The 17,221-nt window shown below is 37.0% G+C and overlaps 1 protein-coding gene across 10 annotated transcripts in view; it reads right to left on the bottom strand.

Annotated features, from left to right (window-relative positions):
• PALM2AKAP2 (PALM2 and AKAP2 fusion) overlaps positions 1-17,221 on the bottom strand; it is a 473,479-nt gene that overhangs the window by 446,015 nt on the left and 10,243 nt on the right. The gene's annotated exons all lie outside the window — the stretch shown is intronic.

Below are 17,221 nucleotides of genomic sequence, written 5' to 3'. Positions count from 1 at the left end.
CAATAATTTTCACCAGGAATAATGACCTGCATACCCACAACATTGCAAAATGTATGTACATATAAAGGTATGTACATTTGAATTCCTAAATTCAGCCAGATGAGAAGTGTTCTTAAGATGGTTTTTTTAAGTTTCATTATCCTGCTCAAGGATTTATTTTGTAGCCATAAAATGTTGTAGATTGTTTGGTTGTCTCCAACTATAATGTTTATATCCCAATCTTATATTATCTCATAAAATTTAATACTGAATGAAAAAGTCTTCTTTTAAGAATTCCCTTTTTCTCAGCTATAAAAACTTGCATTTCAGCCTAAATGTCCATGTCTAACATATGTGATTTTCCAGACTCTGTCCTTGTTACAATTCCAGTCATATTATTGCCTTACTGTATTTTTGCCAACCATATTCATGTTTTGATTTTCCAATGAAAGGATAATTTTGTCTGCTGTTCAACTGCACAGATTGAAAACATAAGGTGGCAGAGGTGGACAAAAAGGAAATAGGAAACAATGCATCTGGACTAAAATAATGCATCTTTCCTGGACTTTCTCACCCCACCACATTTAATGAACCCCAGGTGTCACTGGGACATCCAGCAACAACTTTAAAATATATACGTGAGGAGGATAAGAACTTTTCAGTTCAGTTTTCATTTCAATCCCAAAGAAGAGCAATGCCAAAGAATGTTCAAACTACCACACAATTACACTCATCTCACATGCTAGCAAGGCAATGCTCAAAATCCTTCAAGCTAGACTTCAACAATATGTGAACCAAGAATTTCCAGATGTTCAAGCTGGATTTAGAAAAGGCAGAGGAACCAGAGATCGCATTGTCAATATCCGCTGGATCATAGAAAAAGCAAGAGAATTCCAGAAAAACATCTACTTCTGCTTCATTGACTACACTAAAGCCTTTGACTGTGTGGATCACAACAAACTGTGGAAAATTCTTAAAGAGATGGGAATACCAGACTATCTTACCTGCCTCCTGATGCATGTAGGTCAAGAAGAAACATTAGAACCAGACATGGAACAATGGACTGGTTCCAAACTGGGAAAGGAGTATGTCAAGGCCATATATTGTCACCCTGCTTATTTAACTTATATGCAGAGTACATCATGTGAAATGCTGCACTGGATGAAGTGCAAGCTGGAATCCAGACTGCCATGAGAAATATCAATAACCTCAGATATGCAGATGAAAGTGAAAGAGGAAGTTGCTCAGTTGTGTCGGACTCTTTGCAATCCCATGGACTGTATAGGCCTGAACTCTCCAGGCCAGAATATTGGAGTGGGTAGCCTTTCCCTTCTCCAGGGGGTCTTTCCAACCCAGGGATCAAACCCAGGTCTCTCCCTAATGGGAGCAAGTGAAGAGGAACTAAAGAGCCTCTTGATGAAGGTGAAAGAGGAGTGTGAAAAAGCTGGCTTAAAACTCAACATTCAAAAAACAAAGATCATGGCATCCAGTCCCATTACTTCATGGCAAATAGATAGGGAAACAATGGAAACAGACTTGATTTTCTTGGGCTCCAAAATCACTGCAGAGAGTGACGACAACCATGAAATTCAAAGATTCCTGTTCCTTGGAAGAAAAGCTATGACAAACCTAGATAGTATATTAAAAAACAGAGACATCACTTTGCTGACAAAGGTCCATATAGTCAAAGCTATGGTTTTTCCAGTAGTCCTCTATGGATGGGAGAGTTAGACCATAAGGAAGACTAAACTTCCTTATGAAGACTGAGCTTCGAAGAACTGATGCTTTCGAACTGTGGGGCTGGAGAAGACTCTTAGACTTGGACTAAGTCTCCTTGGACTCCAAGGAGATCAAACCAGTCAGTCCTAAAGGAAATCAACCCTGAATGTTCATTGGGAGGACTGATGCTGAAGCTGAAGCTCCAATACTTGGGCCACCTGATGGGAAGAGCCAGTTCACTGGAAAAGACCCTGATGCTGGGAAAGATTGAGGGCAGAAGGAAAAGGGGGTGACAGAGGATGAGATGGTTGGATGGCATTACTGACTCAATGGACATGAGTTTGAGTCAGCTCCGGGAGATAGTGAAGGACAGGGAAAGCTGGTGTGCTGCTGTCGATGGGGTCACAAAGAACTGGACACAATGAGCAACTGAACAACAACCAACAGAGAAGTTTTCAAGTAACTGTTTAGAAATAGCCCAAACTTCCCAAGGAGACACTGGAGGTATAATTGTGAGCAACAAGTTATAACCTAGAGGAAATTTGAGAGGTTGTGAGACAGCTGTATTTAAGAAACTTTAAAGAGTTTGAACAAACAATAACTTTAAACACATTCATCTGTAAATTTCTAGATTGGGTGCAGAATGAATTGGGTGGTATTTACTACATTTCTACCTTACCATTTGATGTAATCTTTGAATGTATTGGGTTGGCCAAAAAGTTCATAATATTGTATGGAAATAGCTGAACAAACTTTTTGGTCAACCCAATATTATCAAAGTAATTCTTGTTCACAGTTGAGATGGGAAAATATAGGTAAAAAAACAAAATGGAAATAAAAATCACTCCTATTCCATCACCTAGAAGTAATCACTCACTGTTTTGACTTATTCCTTTCTTTTTTAAAAAAATTTATTTATTTTAATTGGAGGCTGATTACTTTACAATAATTACACTACAATATTGTAGTGGTTTTTGCCAGACATTGACATGACTTATTCCTTTTTATGTGCATATCACTCACTTTTGTTCTTACCTGCTTTCCTCATTTAATAATATACCTTCAGTATTTTCTCACATGCTTATTCTTTGAAGATATGGTTCCGAATGGTAGAATAATATTCCACCTTATAACTTCTATAATAGATTAAACATCTAAATTTGAAATAGGATGTTTGCTATTTTTCATAATTATAAATACTGTTACAATAAACATCTTTGTACAAGAATCTTTATTTACATCTCTGATTACTTCCTCAAAATAGAATTCTGAAGAGTCAAGTGGCATAAACTGATTTCAGACTTTTGATTTATACAGTCTAATTGTCCATCAGACAATTTATACCACTAATGGCTGTGTGTGTGGGCCTTTCCAACCTCATTCTTGCATCATGAGGTCCTACAGTTAAAACATTTTACTAGTTTAATGGATGCAAATGGTATCTCATCATTTGCTCATTTTTTAAAGAACTGTTTGTTTTCTGCCCATTTTTCTTTTGAGCTGTTTCTTCCTGTTATTAATTTTTAAGAGCAATCTTTTTCTCTTTTTCTAAAAATTTTTAAGAGCAAACCTTTTCGTGTCATACCTGCTACAATCAACCTGTCATCTGTAGCCTGTCCATCTTTCTTATGCTATTTCTAGTGCACCGTTTTGAAACTTCATGTAGTCCAATAATCTAAACATAGGTATATATAATGGCTTCCCTGGTGGCTCAGATGGTAGAGTCTGCCTGCAATCCAGAAGACCCAGGTTCAATCCCCGGGTCAGGAAGGAGAAGGCAATGGCAGCCACTCCAGTATTCTTGCCTGGAGAATTCCATGGACAGAGGAGCCTGCTAGGCTACAATCTATGAAGTCACAAAGAGTCAGACACAACTGAGAAACTCACACATGCATAGGCATATATAATATATACATATAATTACATTTTACACACAAGTGACCACATCTACCTTGTTTCTCCCTTTCCTTTTTTGTACCTAAAAAGGACATTTGCTTACTGTCTCTCATTTGCTTACTGTCTTGCCTAAGATGAAGTCTAAACTCCATGCGGCTAGGTATTATACCCACCACTATGCACCCTGATGTTTAGCCCTACGCCTAGCACGTCATAAGGATTCATTAATGTTGACTGAATGAATGGAAGAATACAGTGCACCTGGCCAAGATGCATTCACACCAGTCTTTCTGCCCTGTGTTTTGTGAATGGATATCACTAACCTGGAAGAGGTCAGTCTTCGTTCCAATCCCAAAGAAAGGCAATGCCAAAGAATGCTCAAACTACCGCACAATTGCACTCATCTCACATGCTAGTAAAGTAATGCTCAAAATTCTCCAAGCCAGGCTTCAGCAATACGTGAACCGTGAACCTCCAGATGTTCAAGCTGGTTTTAGAAAAGGCAGAGGAACCAGAGATCAAATTGCCAATATCGCTGGATCATCAAAAAAGCAAGAGAGTTCCAGAAAAACATCTATTTCTGCTTTATTGACTATGCCAAAGCCTTTGACTGTGTGGATCACAATAAACTGTGGAAAATTCTGAAAGAGATGGGAATACCAGACCATCTGACCTGTCTCTTGAGAAACCTGTATGCAGGTCAGGAAGCAACAGTTAGAACTGGACATGGAACAACAGACTGGTTCCAAATAGGAAAAGGAGTACATCAAGGCTGTATATTGTCACCCTGCTTATTTAACTTATATGCAGAGTACATCATGAGAAACGCTGGGCTGGAAGAAACACAAGCTGGAATCAAGATTGCCGGAGAAATATCAATAACTTCAGATATGCAGATGACACCACCCTTATGGCAGAAAGTGAATAGGAATTAAAGAGCCTCTTGATGAAGGTGAAAGAGGAGAGTGAAAAAGTTGGCTTAAAGCTCAACGTTCAGAAAACTAAGATCATGGCATCTGGTCCCATCACTTCATGGGAAATAGATGGGGAAACAGTGGAAACAGTGTCAGACTTTATTTTTTTGGGCTCCAAAATCACTGCTGATGGTGACTGCAGCCATGAAATTAAAAGATGCTTACTCCTTGGAAGGAAGGTTATGGCCAACCTAGATAGCATATTGAAAAGCAGAGACATTACTTTGCCAACAAAAGTCCATCTAGTCAAGGCTATGGTTTTTCCAGTGGTCATGTATGGATGTGAGAGTTGGACGGTGAAGAAAGCTGAGCGCCGAAGAATTGATGCTTTTGAACTGTGGTGTTGGAGAAGACTCTTGAGAGTCCCTGGGACTGCAAGGAGATCCAATCAATCCATCCTAAAAGAGATCAATCCTGGGTGTTCATTGGAAGGTCTGATGTTGAAGCTGAAACTCCAATACTTTGGGCACCTCATGCGAAGGGTTGACTCATTGGAAAAGACCCTAATGCTGGGTAGGATTGAGGGCGGGAGGAGAAGGGGACGACAGAGGATGAGATGGTTGGATGGCATCACCGACTTGATGGACATGGGTTTGGGTGGACTCCGGGAGTTGGTGATGGACAGAGAGGCGTGGCATGCTGCAATTCATGGGGTTGCAAAGAGTCGGACACGACTGAACGACTGAACTGAACTGAACTGATCACTAACGTGGCAGGAGTGAGAGGTGGGGAGGGGAGCTGGACGAGCGAAGCACGGTGAGAGAGCACTTCACCTGCCTCCAAAAGCAGTATCCAGGGGGTTGAAGGGTAAAAGCCGATTTCCAGTCTCTAGGCTGAACAGAGAGAGGCATGCATATGTCCTATTATATTTTAGCTGCAAAAAGTTTTTTTTTTTTTTTTTTTTGCATAGCCATGACCTCTTTTATAAGAAAGATGATATGCGGTCTCAAGTCTCAGGACTATGCATTGTTATCACTTTCTGTGTTTAAGCCCTAAGTTCAGCATCTTTGATCTTTAATATAATGTACAATTCACAACAAATGTATGTATATAATTTGTAACCAAAAGCCAAATATAACTAATAATGGTGTGGTATCTATTTGGTCATAGGCATGAAGGAGGCAGGATATCCATCATAATTAATGCAGTAAAATGAATAGTCATTAAGCTCCATTTCAGAAAAAGCACACTCATTTGTATGAAGATTCTTGCCAATTTGATAATTTGGAACAGGCCAGTTGGAAGTTACCATGGCATTACCTGTAAGAAGTGTTTACTAAATCAATTAACAAAATTGTAGAGAGAATCCTTAAGATACAGATTATTAGATAATTTTTAAGCTTTCTCTAAAGACTTAAAAAATATTTAGGGTACTGACATGCTAATTTTTTAAAATGTAATCTATCCCTGAGGGCAAAAGAATTCTGAGAAGTAACATTCTCCTAAACCTAAGTGACTCAGTAGCACAAATGCTTTTTGCTTTAATATTGTTGATATAAAATAATAGGTAATTCATTTCCATGCAAGCATATTTAAAAGACAGAAAATAGTATATAATATATAATGAACTCTGTCTTCTTCCCTTCCATCTCACAGACCCCAATTGGGCTCCCCTTGGCATCAAGCAAAGACTATTATTTGGCTGTACTTACAGAGATATTCTGTGCATATTCAAACATATTTGTCAATTGCATACATTAACATAACTTATAGTGCATTACACATAGTTATTTGCAACTTGCTTTTTGCACTCTGTTTTGGAGATCATCCCATTCGGAGAGCTTTTGCTTCTGTTCTTCATGTCTAGGAAGTATACCATTATGCAGAATACTATAATGTAGCTGGTCTCTATGAATGAATGTCTTAGCCTGAATTCTCCAGAAGTGGAGCCCAAGACAGGGGTTCATGTGCAAGTAATTCCTTGAAAAGTACTTTCAAAAGAAACTATACAGAAGCCAAGGAGAGATACGGCTGGGGAAGAAGCTAAGGTACGATGTTAATTATGTCTAACCTCAGCCTGATCCCCCAGGGAGCTGAGGAGTGTGCATGGCACCAGCAAAAAGCATTCAGCTTTTGTCCCACCATATATATATATGTCAAACACTGACTTTGGGCTCCATGCAGGGGTAGCCTTCCAGCCATTTCCAGTAAGACGGGTCCTGGTCAGTTGAGAATAATTCTCTGGAAAGGGGTGAGGCTATACACCATTAATGGCCAATACTTAGAGCAGCTGAAGACGGATATTCTAGCTCAGAAAAGGTGATCTAGCTGGGGCACTACACGGACATTAGGTCCCGTCCAGTTTTACTAGTACAAGCAATTCTGATATCCTCATAGACACAGCCTTTGTATTATTTGTCGGTGCTACTGAAGTGATCAATGCCTAGAAGTGGAAAAACTGAGTTAAAAGCAATAAACACTTAAAAATTGTGGTAGATGTAGATAGTCCCAAATTGCTCTCCAATTTACCCTCCTACTCCAAATATGTGAGAGTTTCCATCTTCTCCCACCCTTGCTGAAAATATATTACTAAATATTTCATCTTTGTCAATCTGACAGAAAATGGCATCTTGTTGCAATTTCTCTTACTAAGTGAAGCTTTGAACATATTTTAGTATGTTTCAAAACTATTTTTATTTATTTTTCTGTGAATTGCCTTCTTGTGTCCTTTGCCCATGTTTCTATTTAGCTGTTGGTCTTTTTTTTTAAACTGATTCCTGAGTGCTCTTTTTATTAATGGCATTAGCCGTTTCTTGTGGAAAAAATATATATATACATAGTTGACTTTTTAGTTTGCTCAGGGTATTTTGTAAGAAAATGTAAAATAGTTTAATAATTTATGTATCATTCTTTTTAACACCATCTCAGTTTTATGTCCAACTTCCAAAGGCTCCACAATTATAAAAAAGCCTTCAGTGTTTTTTTTTTAATTGACATTTATGGTTTTATTTTTTACACTTAAACCTTTGATCCAGCTGAAATTTATGATGATGTAAGGAGTAAAGGAAGGTTTTAACCTGAAAAACATTTTTTTTCAGATGGCATCACATTTGTCCTAACACCATGCAGTAATTAATCATTTCCTCACTAAAATGAAATGGTACCTTTATGGTAGAGTAAGTTACTCTGTTTGTTTGGGTATATTACCAGACTCTTCTTTTTCAATGGTGCCTCAATAATATATAGTTTAAATTAAGATTATTTTATAATATATTTTAATATGTGAAGAGTGAATCAAAGATTATTGGTCTTCTTTTTTTAGAATCTTCACTACACTGGCAGATTTATCTTTCCTTTTATGCTTGAGGAACCTCTAGTGTTTCTTTGGCATTATTTTAATTTTATAGATTAATATTGAAAGAATGGGTACCTGATAATATTGAGTATCCATTTCCAAGAAGCATTTATTTAATTTAACTTTTGAATCCTTTAATCATGTTTTGAAGATTTCCTCATATAGACCTTAAATATTTTTGTTAAGTTTATTACTAGATATTTTATTTTTATTGTTGCTGTTGCAAATGAGATTTTTTTCCATCATATCATCTACCTTGTTACTGTCTGTGTTTCTCCTTTCCAATTCTATAAAAAAATTTCTATAAGTGAGGTGGATTGGTATTTTCCAGAATTCTGAATTAAGGAACAATTGTATAGGACACATAAGAAAATCATCTGGACTTAATTTAAGAAGCAACTGTGTATGATACATAAAAATTATTTTTCTTAGACACTGATTTTTTTCTTTAGAGATATATTTAGAGAAATATATACATGACAAATTTTCACATTTTTTTATTCTAACCAAAGAGAAGTTTTAAAGTATTCATCTGAGCACCATGGTGTAACCTGTACATAACTTCTAGCATACAAGTTCTCTTAGTGTTTTGAGGAAAGTTACATAAATTCATTTATGTGTTTATTTAATCACTCATGTAGGCAATATTTGAATACCTACTAGCTGTTAGGATCTGGGAATACTTGGAACAAGACAGTCAAACTCTTGCTGTCATAGAACATACATTTTAGTTGTAGAGTAGGGATGGGGGGAAAAGAAGAAATAACAAATAAGCAAGGTAAACAAATTCATTTACAATAAAATACCAAATAGTGGTAGGTGATATGCAACAAATAAAACACGTTGTTGTGATAAGGAGTGGGAAACGGATGGGAAGGGAGATATTTTAGATGACAAGGTGAAGGAAGACTCTTTGAAGAAGGGATATTTGAACTGAAGCTTGAGTATTATGAAGGTGTCAAAAGCAAAAGGCCTAGGCCACGAGAAAAACTGGGTACCTGAGGACAGAGAGGCCACTGCACTGGAGCTGGTGAAGGAGAGAAGGGTGGAGAGACACACGCTGGGCTCAGAGACACAGCGGGGCCAGATCACCAATGCCCTTACCTGTCACACGTCGCGCACACTGTTAGTTTCTTACCCAGCATCTGCCCCTCCTCCCTCCATTCCGAAAGAACTTCAGGTGTCTACACCAGCTCCTGTTCCACATGGCATGCCCTCGGTGCCATCCATTAGCCCCAGATGCTCACACGTCTTATGATACAGAGACAGGTTTTCTCTCTCCTCCTTACTGAGGACAGAAGCATGTAGCCCAGTGAGTGGCTGACAGCCATCTCTTGATAAGGAAATAAGTCGACTTTAAAATAAGACAATCCTTCCTCAGGGTTTCTGGGCTCTGAGACAGAAGAAGCTGGACCTTAGAAGACACCCTTGGACTATCACGGACCTCCAGATTTATAACACAAAACATTTTCTTATCACCTAAAGCTACATTAGTCAACTTTTTATTTACATGCAGCCAAAAGCATCCAAACATGTATACTATGGTAAGGAATTGGGATTTTTATCTATCTACAATGGAAAATCATGAGATCACTTTAAGGATAAAGTCATGCTCTTACCTACATCTTTTAAAAAATCACTCTAGCTGCTGTGTAGAAATGGATTACAGCCGGACAAGAGTGGAAGAAGGTGCTAGTTATACAGATGGGCTTTTGGGCGAACTAGTATGGTAGCTGGAGAGACTGGGAGAAGTAAACAGTATCAGGATACGTATTTTTGCCATGTTTCATCAAAGGACAACACTAGGGTTTATTAAAGCAGTGTATGATACCAAGCAAGGGATTCAGGTCAAGTCATGTAAGCCTCAATTTCTTCATTCATGAAAGACAGATGATGCCCTATATACCACACTGTTAAAAAATCATACATGCTAAAGGAATAAGAAGCCTATACCAAACATTACCTCAAGTATCCAAGGGGGTTAAAGATTAGTGACCTTCAGTACAGAATTATACAGTCCTTTGTCACACTTCAACATAAACTGAGGGTCCATCTGGCATTTAATGTACATCTGTTTCTTTGTTCAACAACTTAAAATTTTTTTAGACTCACTTGGACCTAATATACTGTATTATTTAAAAGACTGCAATATACTTTACTTTTATTAGTATAACAAAAACCAGCCAATACTATTTTTCACTGGGCATTTTTTTCCTATTTTTACTTTTAAAACATTTGTCTTACAAATGGAGAATATTTCAGTGATACATATCTCTAGAAATATTGGCTCAGTTTCCCAATTTGAAAAAAATTGGGCATATTGTTTATACCATTCACTGCAAGTAAAAACTCTTCCTTATGCTGTTTCACATATTATTTTATCCCTGCTTGAGGATCAAAGTTCACAGAAAACTGGTTTACAAAGCAGTGATGTATTTTTACAAGCTGAGTAACAAGGTGGAAATATGGCACAAATATACCCTAAAGTTGGATCCAATTCTACCTTGACTGCAATAAAACTATGAGGATCAAAGACTTAGAGGGTGTAAGGGAATAATAATAAAGCAAAATAAATTAATTTGGGTTGAAATGACTAGTCACTCCCCACAGTTACCATAATACTTCAGTTTTCAAAATTTGCAAATTACTGCAAAACAGATCTTTGTATTTGGTTGTAATCAAAAGAACTTTATGGGTTTAATTTCAGGAGGATTCTTTCAGAAGTCCAATCTACTTGCTCCTGGTACTGAGAAAAAAAGAATATTCAGGAAAAAAAGTTTAATCATAGTTGAGAAGTTATATTATAGATATGCTTCTTGAGAATTAAAAATTACTTGAGACAAGTATGTGTGGCTAAAATTGAACTTGTAAATGTTTAGATTAATGAGACAGGGGTGGAGGTTACTCAAAAAACAGCACGTTTTCATAGGATGACGGGGACAGCAGCTAAGCTGAATTGGGATAAAGAAGAGGAAGGAAGTTTGATGTGATGACAAAATTATTAAAGTTTAAAGATTGAAGAAAGATTTTGCTTTCATTAAAGATGGAGCAACAGAGACCATATTTGCCCTTCTTTCATAAACAACCAGAAAATCAAGTTTTCATGCATTGGATAATAGGCAGTATGAGACTGTATTCTCTTGGGGAAGGATAACAGTGAAGATAAGTCCTACTATTGCAACCGCTAACTGACTGTAGGCAGAATCCAAACAGAGCCTGGAGGTCTCACTGAGTAGAGGGGCCTAGGAGATCCAGAGGCATATAGAACCTGCTGAATAGAGTGCCACAGAGAAGGGAGCTGCACATACATTGAACACCAAAGATCTGCAAAGGGGTCACCTTGACTCTAGCCGAGTGCAGACCTGGCATTCCCAACAGAAGACAACCCTAAGCCAAGAAAAGAGCCACCAGAAAGAAATAGGAAGAGTAATTCCTGCAGGTCACACAGAGCTATTGAATAGTTTTTTCCCACCAGGCAGAGTAGAAAGGCCTTGTGATATGTGGGCCTGAGGTAGAATACTCGGAAAGGTATTGCCTTAGCTGTGGGGCCAGATTAGCTTTAGACAAGATGTTATTCTAGATACACCCTTAAAACTCTTAAAATCAAGCCTCCAAATGAGGCTTGGAATAGAATTCCAACTGATTTCACATAATTTAAGTGGCAATACTATTTAAAGGAATATAACAAAATCCAGGAAGCAATAATAAAAATTTATCATGTCTGGCATCCAGTCAAAAGTTACTAGGTATACAATGTAGGAATATATAGCCCATAGTCAGGAGAAAAATCAACCAATGACTCAATCTAGAAATGTCAGAAATTATGCACTTAGCAGACAAGAAAGTTAAAATAGCTATCATAAATGTTTCATTATTTTTCAAGAAAGTAGAGAAAAATTTAATCATGAGGAAGAGAAAAAAATGGATAATATAAAAAAGGCCCAAATGGAATTTCTAAAAATAAAAAAATAAAATCTTTAAAATGAAAAAATTTCACTATATGGGTTGAACATTAGACTAGACACTAGAAAAAAAATGAACAGTGAGTTGCAACCTATAACAATAAAAAACTATCCAAAATAATGCACAGAATGAAAAAGACTGGGGAAAAAATTAACCTGCCCTCAGCAATATGTAAAATAACATACATGTTAACTGAAAATCCTAAAAATGAAGGAGAATAAATGAAAAGAAAAAAATAAAGACCAAATTTTTATCAAATTTGATGAAAACGCTAACCCAACAGATTCACAAAGCTCAATGAACAAGAAGTAGAATAAACATTTAAAAAAATGAAAACAGACCAGGGCCATGATAATCAAGTTGCTAAAAACAGGTAAGACTTTTACAAGAAAATCTTAAAAGCAGCCATAGAAGAAAGACATATTACATACAGAGAATAAAAGGTATGTGACATTTCATTAGGAGTTATGAGGAAAGAAGACAATGAAATTCAATCTTTAAAGTACGGAGTGAGAAAAAGGTCAATCTGGAATTCTTTATTGTTGGATATATCTTTCAAAAATGAAGTTGAAGTACTTTTTAGACAAATGAAAGCAAAGTGAATTCATTGTCAGATCTGCTGTACAAGAAATATTTAGGGTAGAAAGGAAATACATTAGATGGATATCTGAATCTATAGACAGCAATTAAAAAAAAAACAGAAATGGGAAATGTGGATATATATAAAAATCTTTTCCTTTTAATAATCTATTAAAATATTGAATATTTAGAGAAAAATAATAACAATGTATTATGGAATTCACATCATATTTAGGAGAAAATGAAAGACAATAAATAGTGTAAAGACTGGGAGATGAAAATGGTAGTATAGTGTTCCAAAATATTATATTGTGAACTGACATAATATTCTTTGAAAGTAGAATATGATAAGTTAAGTCTATATGTTATAAATAGTAGATAACTTCACACACACACAAAAATTAAAGCAAAATATACAGCCAATACATAAGATGAAATAGATTAATGATACCAGTTAATCCAAAAGATGGAAGGAAAAAAGGAAAAATAAAAACGTATGGGTCCAATAGAAAATAAGTATCAAGATAGTAGATTTATAGCAAACCATACTAATAATTGAGTCTGGTGGGGTACACAGTCCATGGGGTCACAAAGAATAAGGTACAACTGAGCAACTGAGCACTTAACACTGATAATTAACACTAACAATCCAAATACCTCAATTAAGAAGCAGAGACTGTTTCATTATTTAAAAAAAAAAAGTAGGAACCAATTTTGCGAGTTTAAAAAAAAAACTAGGTTAAATATAAAAATAGAGGGTAAAAGTAAAATAATGGAGAACATATAATCCAAAAACATGAGCCTAAAGAAAACTGGAATGACTATATTAACAGCAGACAAAATAAACTTTACAATGAGGACTATTATCAGGGAGAAAAAAAGGGATATTTTACAAGGATAAAGGGGTGAATTCAACATAAGGACATAACATGAAATATGCATACAGTAAATAATAAACCTTCAAAATACAGGAATTCAAAACTTACAGAAATAAAAGGAGAACAGACAAATCTACAGTTAGATTGATGATTTCAATGCTTCCCTCTCAAAAATTGATAGAATAGCTAAATAAGGGCAGTAATGATATAGAATACCTGAACATACTACTCATCACCTTGACTTAAAATGACATTTGTAGAACATACTACCCGTTAGTAGCTGCTGCAGATTGGATGTCTATGCTTTCCACAAAGTCATATGTTAAAATCCTAACCATCAAAGTGGTGGTATTAGGAGGTGGGTCCTTGGGAGGTCATTAGGTCATGAGAGCAGAGACCTCAGGAATGTAATCAGTGACCTTATAAAAGAAGCCTGAGAAGGCTCTCTCGTCCCTTCCATCGTGAGATGACACAACAAGAAGCAGGATGCACGCAACCTGGAAGAGAGACTTCACCAGCACCCCACCATGTCAGCACCCTGATCTTGGACTCCCAGTCCCTAAACTGTGAGAAATAAATTTCTCTTGTTTATAAGCCACTCCATCTGTGATGCTGTTACAAATAAAACTGAACTAATTTGAAATACACATTCTTTGCAAATACACGTTAAACATTTACCAAAGATGTTATGTGTGTGTGTGCTAACTTGCTTCAGTCATGTCCGGCTCTTCATGACCCCATGGATGGTAGCCTGCCAGGCTCTTCTGTCCATGGGATTCTCCAAGCAAGAATACCGGAGTGGGTTGCCATGCCCTCCTCCAGGGGATCTTCCCAACCAAGGGACTGAACCCGAGTCTCTTCTGTCTCCTGCATTGGCAGGTGAGTTCTTTACCACTAATGCCACCTCAGTTCAGTTCAGTCGCTCAGTCGTGTCTGACTCTTTGCGACCCCATGAATTGCAGCACGCCAGGCCTCTCTGTCCATCACCAACTCCCGGAGTCCACCCAAACCCATGTCCATCGAGTCGGTGATGCCATCCAACCATCTCATCCTCTGTCGTCCCCTTCTCCTCCCGCCCCCAATCCTACCCAGCATTAGGGTCTTTTCCAATGAGTCAACTCTTCGCATGAGGTGGCCAAAGTATTGGAGTTTCAGCTTCAACATCAGACCTTCCAATGAACACCCAGGATTGATCTCTTTTAGGATGGACTGGTTGGATCTCCTTGCAGTCCAAGGGACTCTCAAGAGTCTTCTCCAACACCACAGTTCAAAAGCATCAATTCGGCGGCACTCAGCTTTCTTCACCATCCAACTCTCACATCCATCCATACATGACCACTGGAAAAACCATAGCCTTGACTAGACGGACTTTTGTCGGCAAAGTAATGTCTCTGCTTTTAAATATGCTGTCTAGGTTGGCCATAACCTTCCTTCCAAGGAGTAAGCGTCTTTTAATTTCATGGCTGCAGTCACCATCAGCAGTGATTCTGGAGCCCAAAAAAATAAAGTCTGACACTGTTTCCACTGTTTCCCCATCTATTTCCCATGAAGTGATGGGACCAGATGCCATGATCTTAGTTTTCTGAACGTTGAGCTTTAAGCCAACTTTTTCACTCTCCTCCTTCACCTTCATCAAGAGGCTCTTTAGTTCTTCTTCACTTTCTGCCAGAAGGGTGGTGTCATCCGCATATCTGAGGTTATTGATATTTCTCCCGGCAATCTTGATTCCAGCTTGTGTTTCTTCCAGCCCAGCGTTTCTCATGATGTACTCTGCATATAAGTTAAATAAGCAGGGTGACAATATACAGCCTTGACGTACTCCTTTTCCTATTTGGAACCAGTCTGTTGTTCCATGTCCAGTTCTAACTGTTGCTTCCTGACCTGCATACAGGTTTCTCAAGAGACAGGTCAGATGGTCCGGTATTCCCATCTCTTTCAGAATTTTCCACAGTTTATTGTGATCCACACAGTCAAAGGCTTTGGCATAGTCAATAAAGCAGAAATAGATGTTTTTCTGGAACTCTCTTGCTTTTTCGATGATCCAGCAGATATTGGCAATTTGATCTCTGGTTCCTCTGCCTTTTCTAAATCCAGCTTGAACATCTGGAAGTTCACGGTTCATGTATTGCTGAAGCCTGGCTTGGAGAATTTTGAGCATTACTTTACTAGCATGTGAGATGAGTGCAATTGTGCGGTAGTTTGAGCATTCTTTGGCATTGCCTTTCTTTGGGATTGGAACAAAAACTGACCTTTTCCAGTCCTGTGGCCACTGCTGAGTTTTCCAAATTTGCTGGCATATCGAGTGCAGCACTTTCACAGCATCACCTTTGAGGATTTGAAATAGCTCAACTGGAATTCCATCACCTCCACTAGCTTTGTTCATAGTGATGCTTTCTAAGGCCCACTTGACTTCACATTCCAGGATGTCTGGCTCTAGGTGAGTGATCACACCATCGTGATTATCTGGGTCGTGAAGATCTTTTTTGTACAGTTCTTCTGTGTATTCTTGCCACCTCTTCTTAATATCTTCTGCTTCTGTTAGGTCCATACCATTTCTGTCCTTTAAGATATCCTTTATCTTAATGCCACCTGGGAAGCCCCCAATATGCTATACTTTGGTCCACAAAAGATATCTTAATATATTTTAATAAATTTATTTGACCATAATGAAATTTAATTAGAAATCATTATTAGAAAAATAAGTCCCCAAATACTTGGAAATTAAGCAACACACTTCTAAATAATCCATGAGTCAAAAAAGTAATCACAAAGAAAATTGGAAAATATTTAAAACTGAATGAAATTAAAAACACAATGGACCAAAATTAGTGAGAGGCAGCTAAAGCAGAGGTTAGAGGGAATAGCTAGCACAAAATTAGAGAAGATGAGTTTAAAATCAACGTTCTAAACTTAAGGGACTAGAAAAAAATTAATTGAACCTAAAGTAAGCAAAGAGAGGAAACAATAAACATCAGATCAGAAATCAGTGAAATAAAAAACAGGAAAACAAGGAAGCAAATTAATGATATTAACAGTTCTTTGGAAAGGTCAGTAAAATTGATAAAACACTTGCCAGACTAATAAGAAAAAAGAGCAGATACAAATTACCAGTATTAGTAATGAAAAATGGGAAATTTCTCAGAGATTCAATAGACATTAAAATAATATGGTAATATCTAAGAACGTTTATGGCAATAAATTTGATAATTTATATTAAATGGACAAATTATTTTAAAGGCACAAAGTATCAAAGCTCACTCAAGAAAAAAATAACTAACCTGTATAGCCCAATAGCTTTAAATAATTTGAATTCATAATTGAAAACATTCTCACAAAGAAAATACCAAGCCCAGATGGCTTCTCTGGGTAAATTCTAGTAAACATTTAAGGGAATATAAAGCCAACTCAACATAAATCTTCCAGAAAATAAAATAAAAAAAGAGCGAACACTTTCAAGCTCATTTTATGAGACCATCATTATTCTGTTAACAGAACAATCCTACTTTGTTTTAAAAAGGAAATCACAGACCAATATCCATTGTGCACAGAGATGCAAAACTCCTTTTTAAATGTTTAGCAGATTAACTAACATAGGAAAAGGGGGTTGACCAAATGGGATTCGTTTCATTGGATTCAAATGGGGAGAAAGGCAAGGTTTAACATTTTTAAAATAGCTTGACTACATTATGATAGTTAAAATCACTTGACTAAATTCAATACTCATTCATTAAACTGATTATCAATAAACTGAAAGTTGAAGGACATTCTGCAGTTTAATAAAGGGCATCTACCTGTAGCTATATCATACCTAATAGTTAAATGCTTTCTCCTAAGATCAAGAACAAGGCAAGAATATCTGCTCTCATCACTGTTATTCACCAGTTTACTGGAAGTTTAGTAATGATGCAAAATAAAGAGATAAAAAAATAGAGATAGAG

This window comes from Giraffa tippelskirchi, chromosome 1, assembly GCF_054371585.1.
Source record: "Giraffa tippelskirchi isolate mGirTip1 chromosome 1, T2T-mGirTip1v1.2.pri, whole genome shotgun sequence".
NCBI lineage: Eukaryota > Metazoa > Chordata > Mammalia > Artiodactyla > Giraffidae > Giraffa > Giraffa tippelskirchi.
The sequence above is the reverse complement of the archived record's forward strand: the minus strand, read 5'-3'. Positions and strand labels throughout refer to the sequence as shown.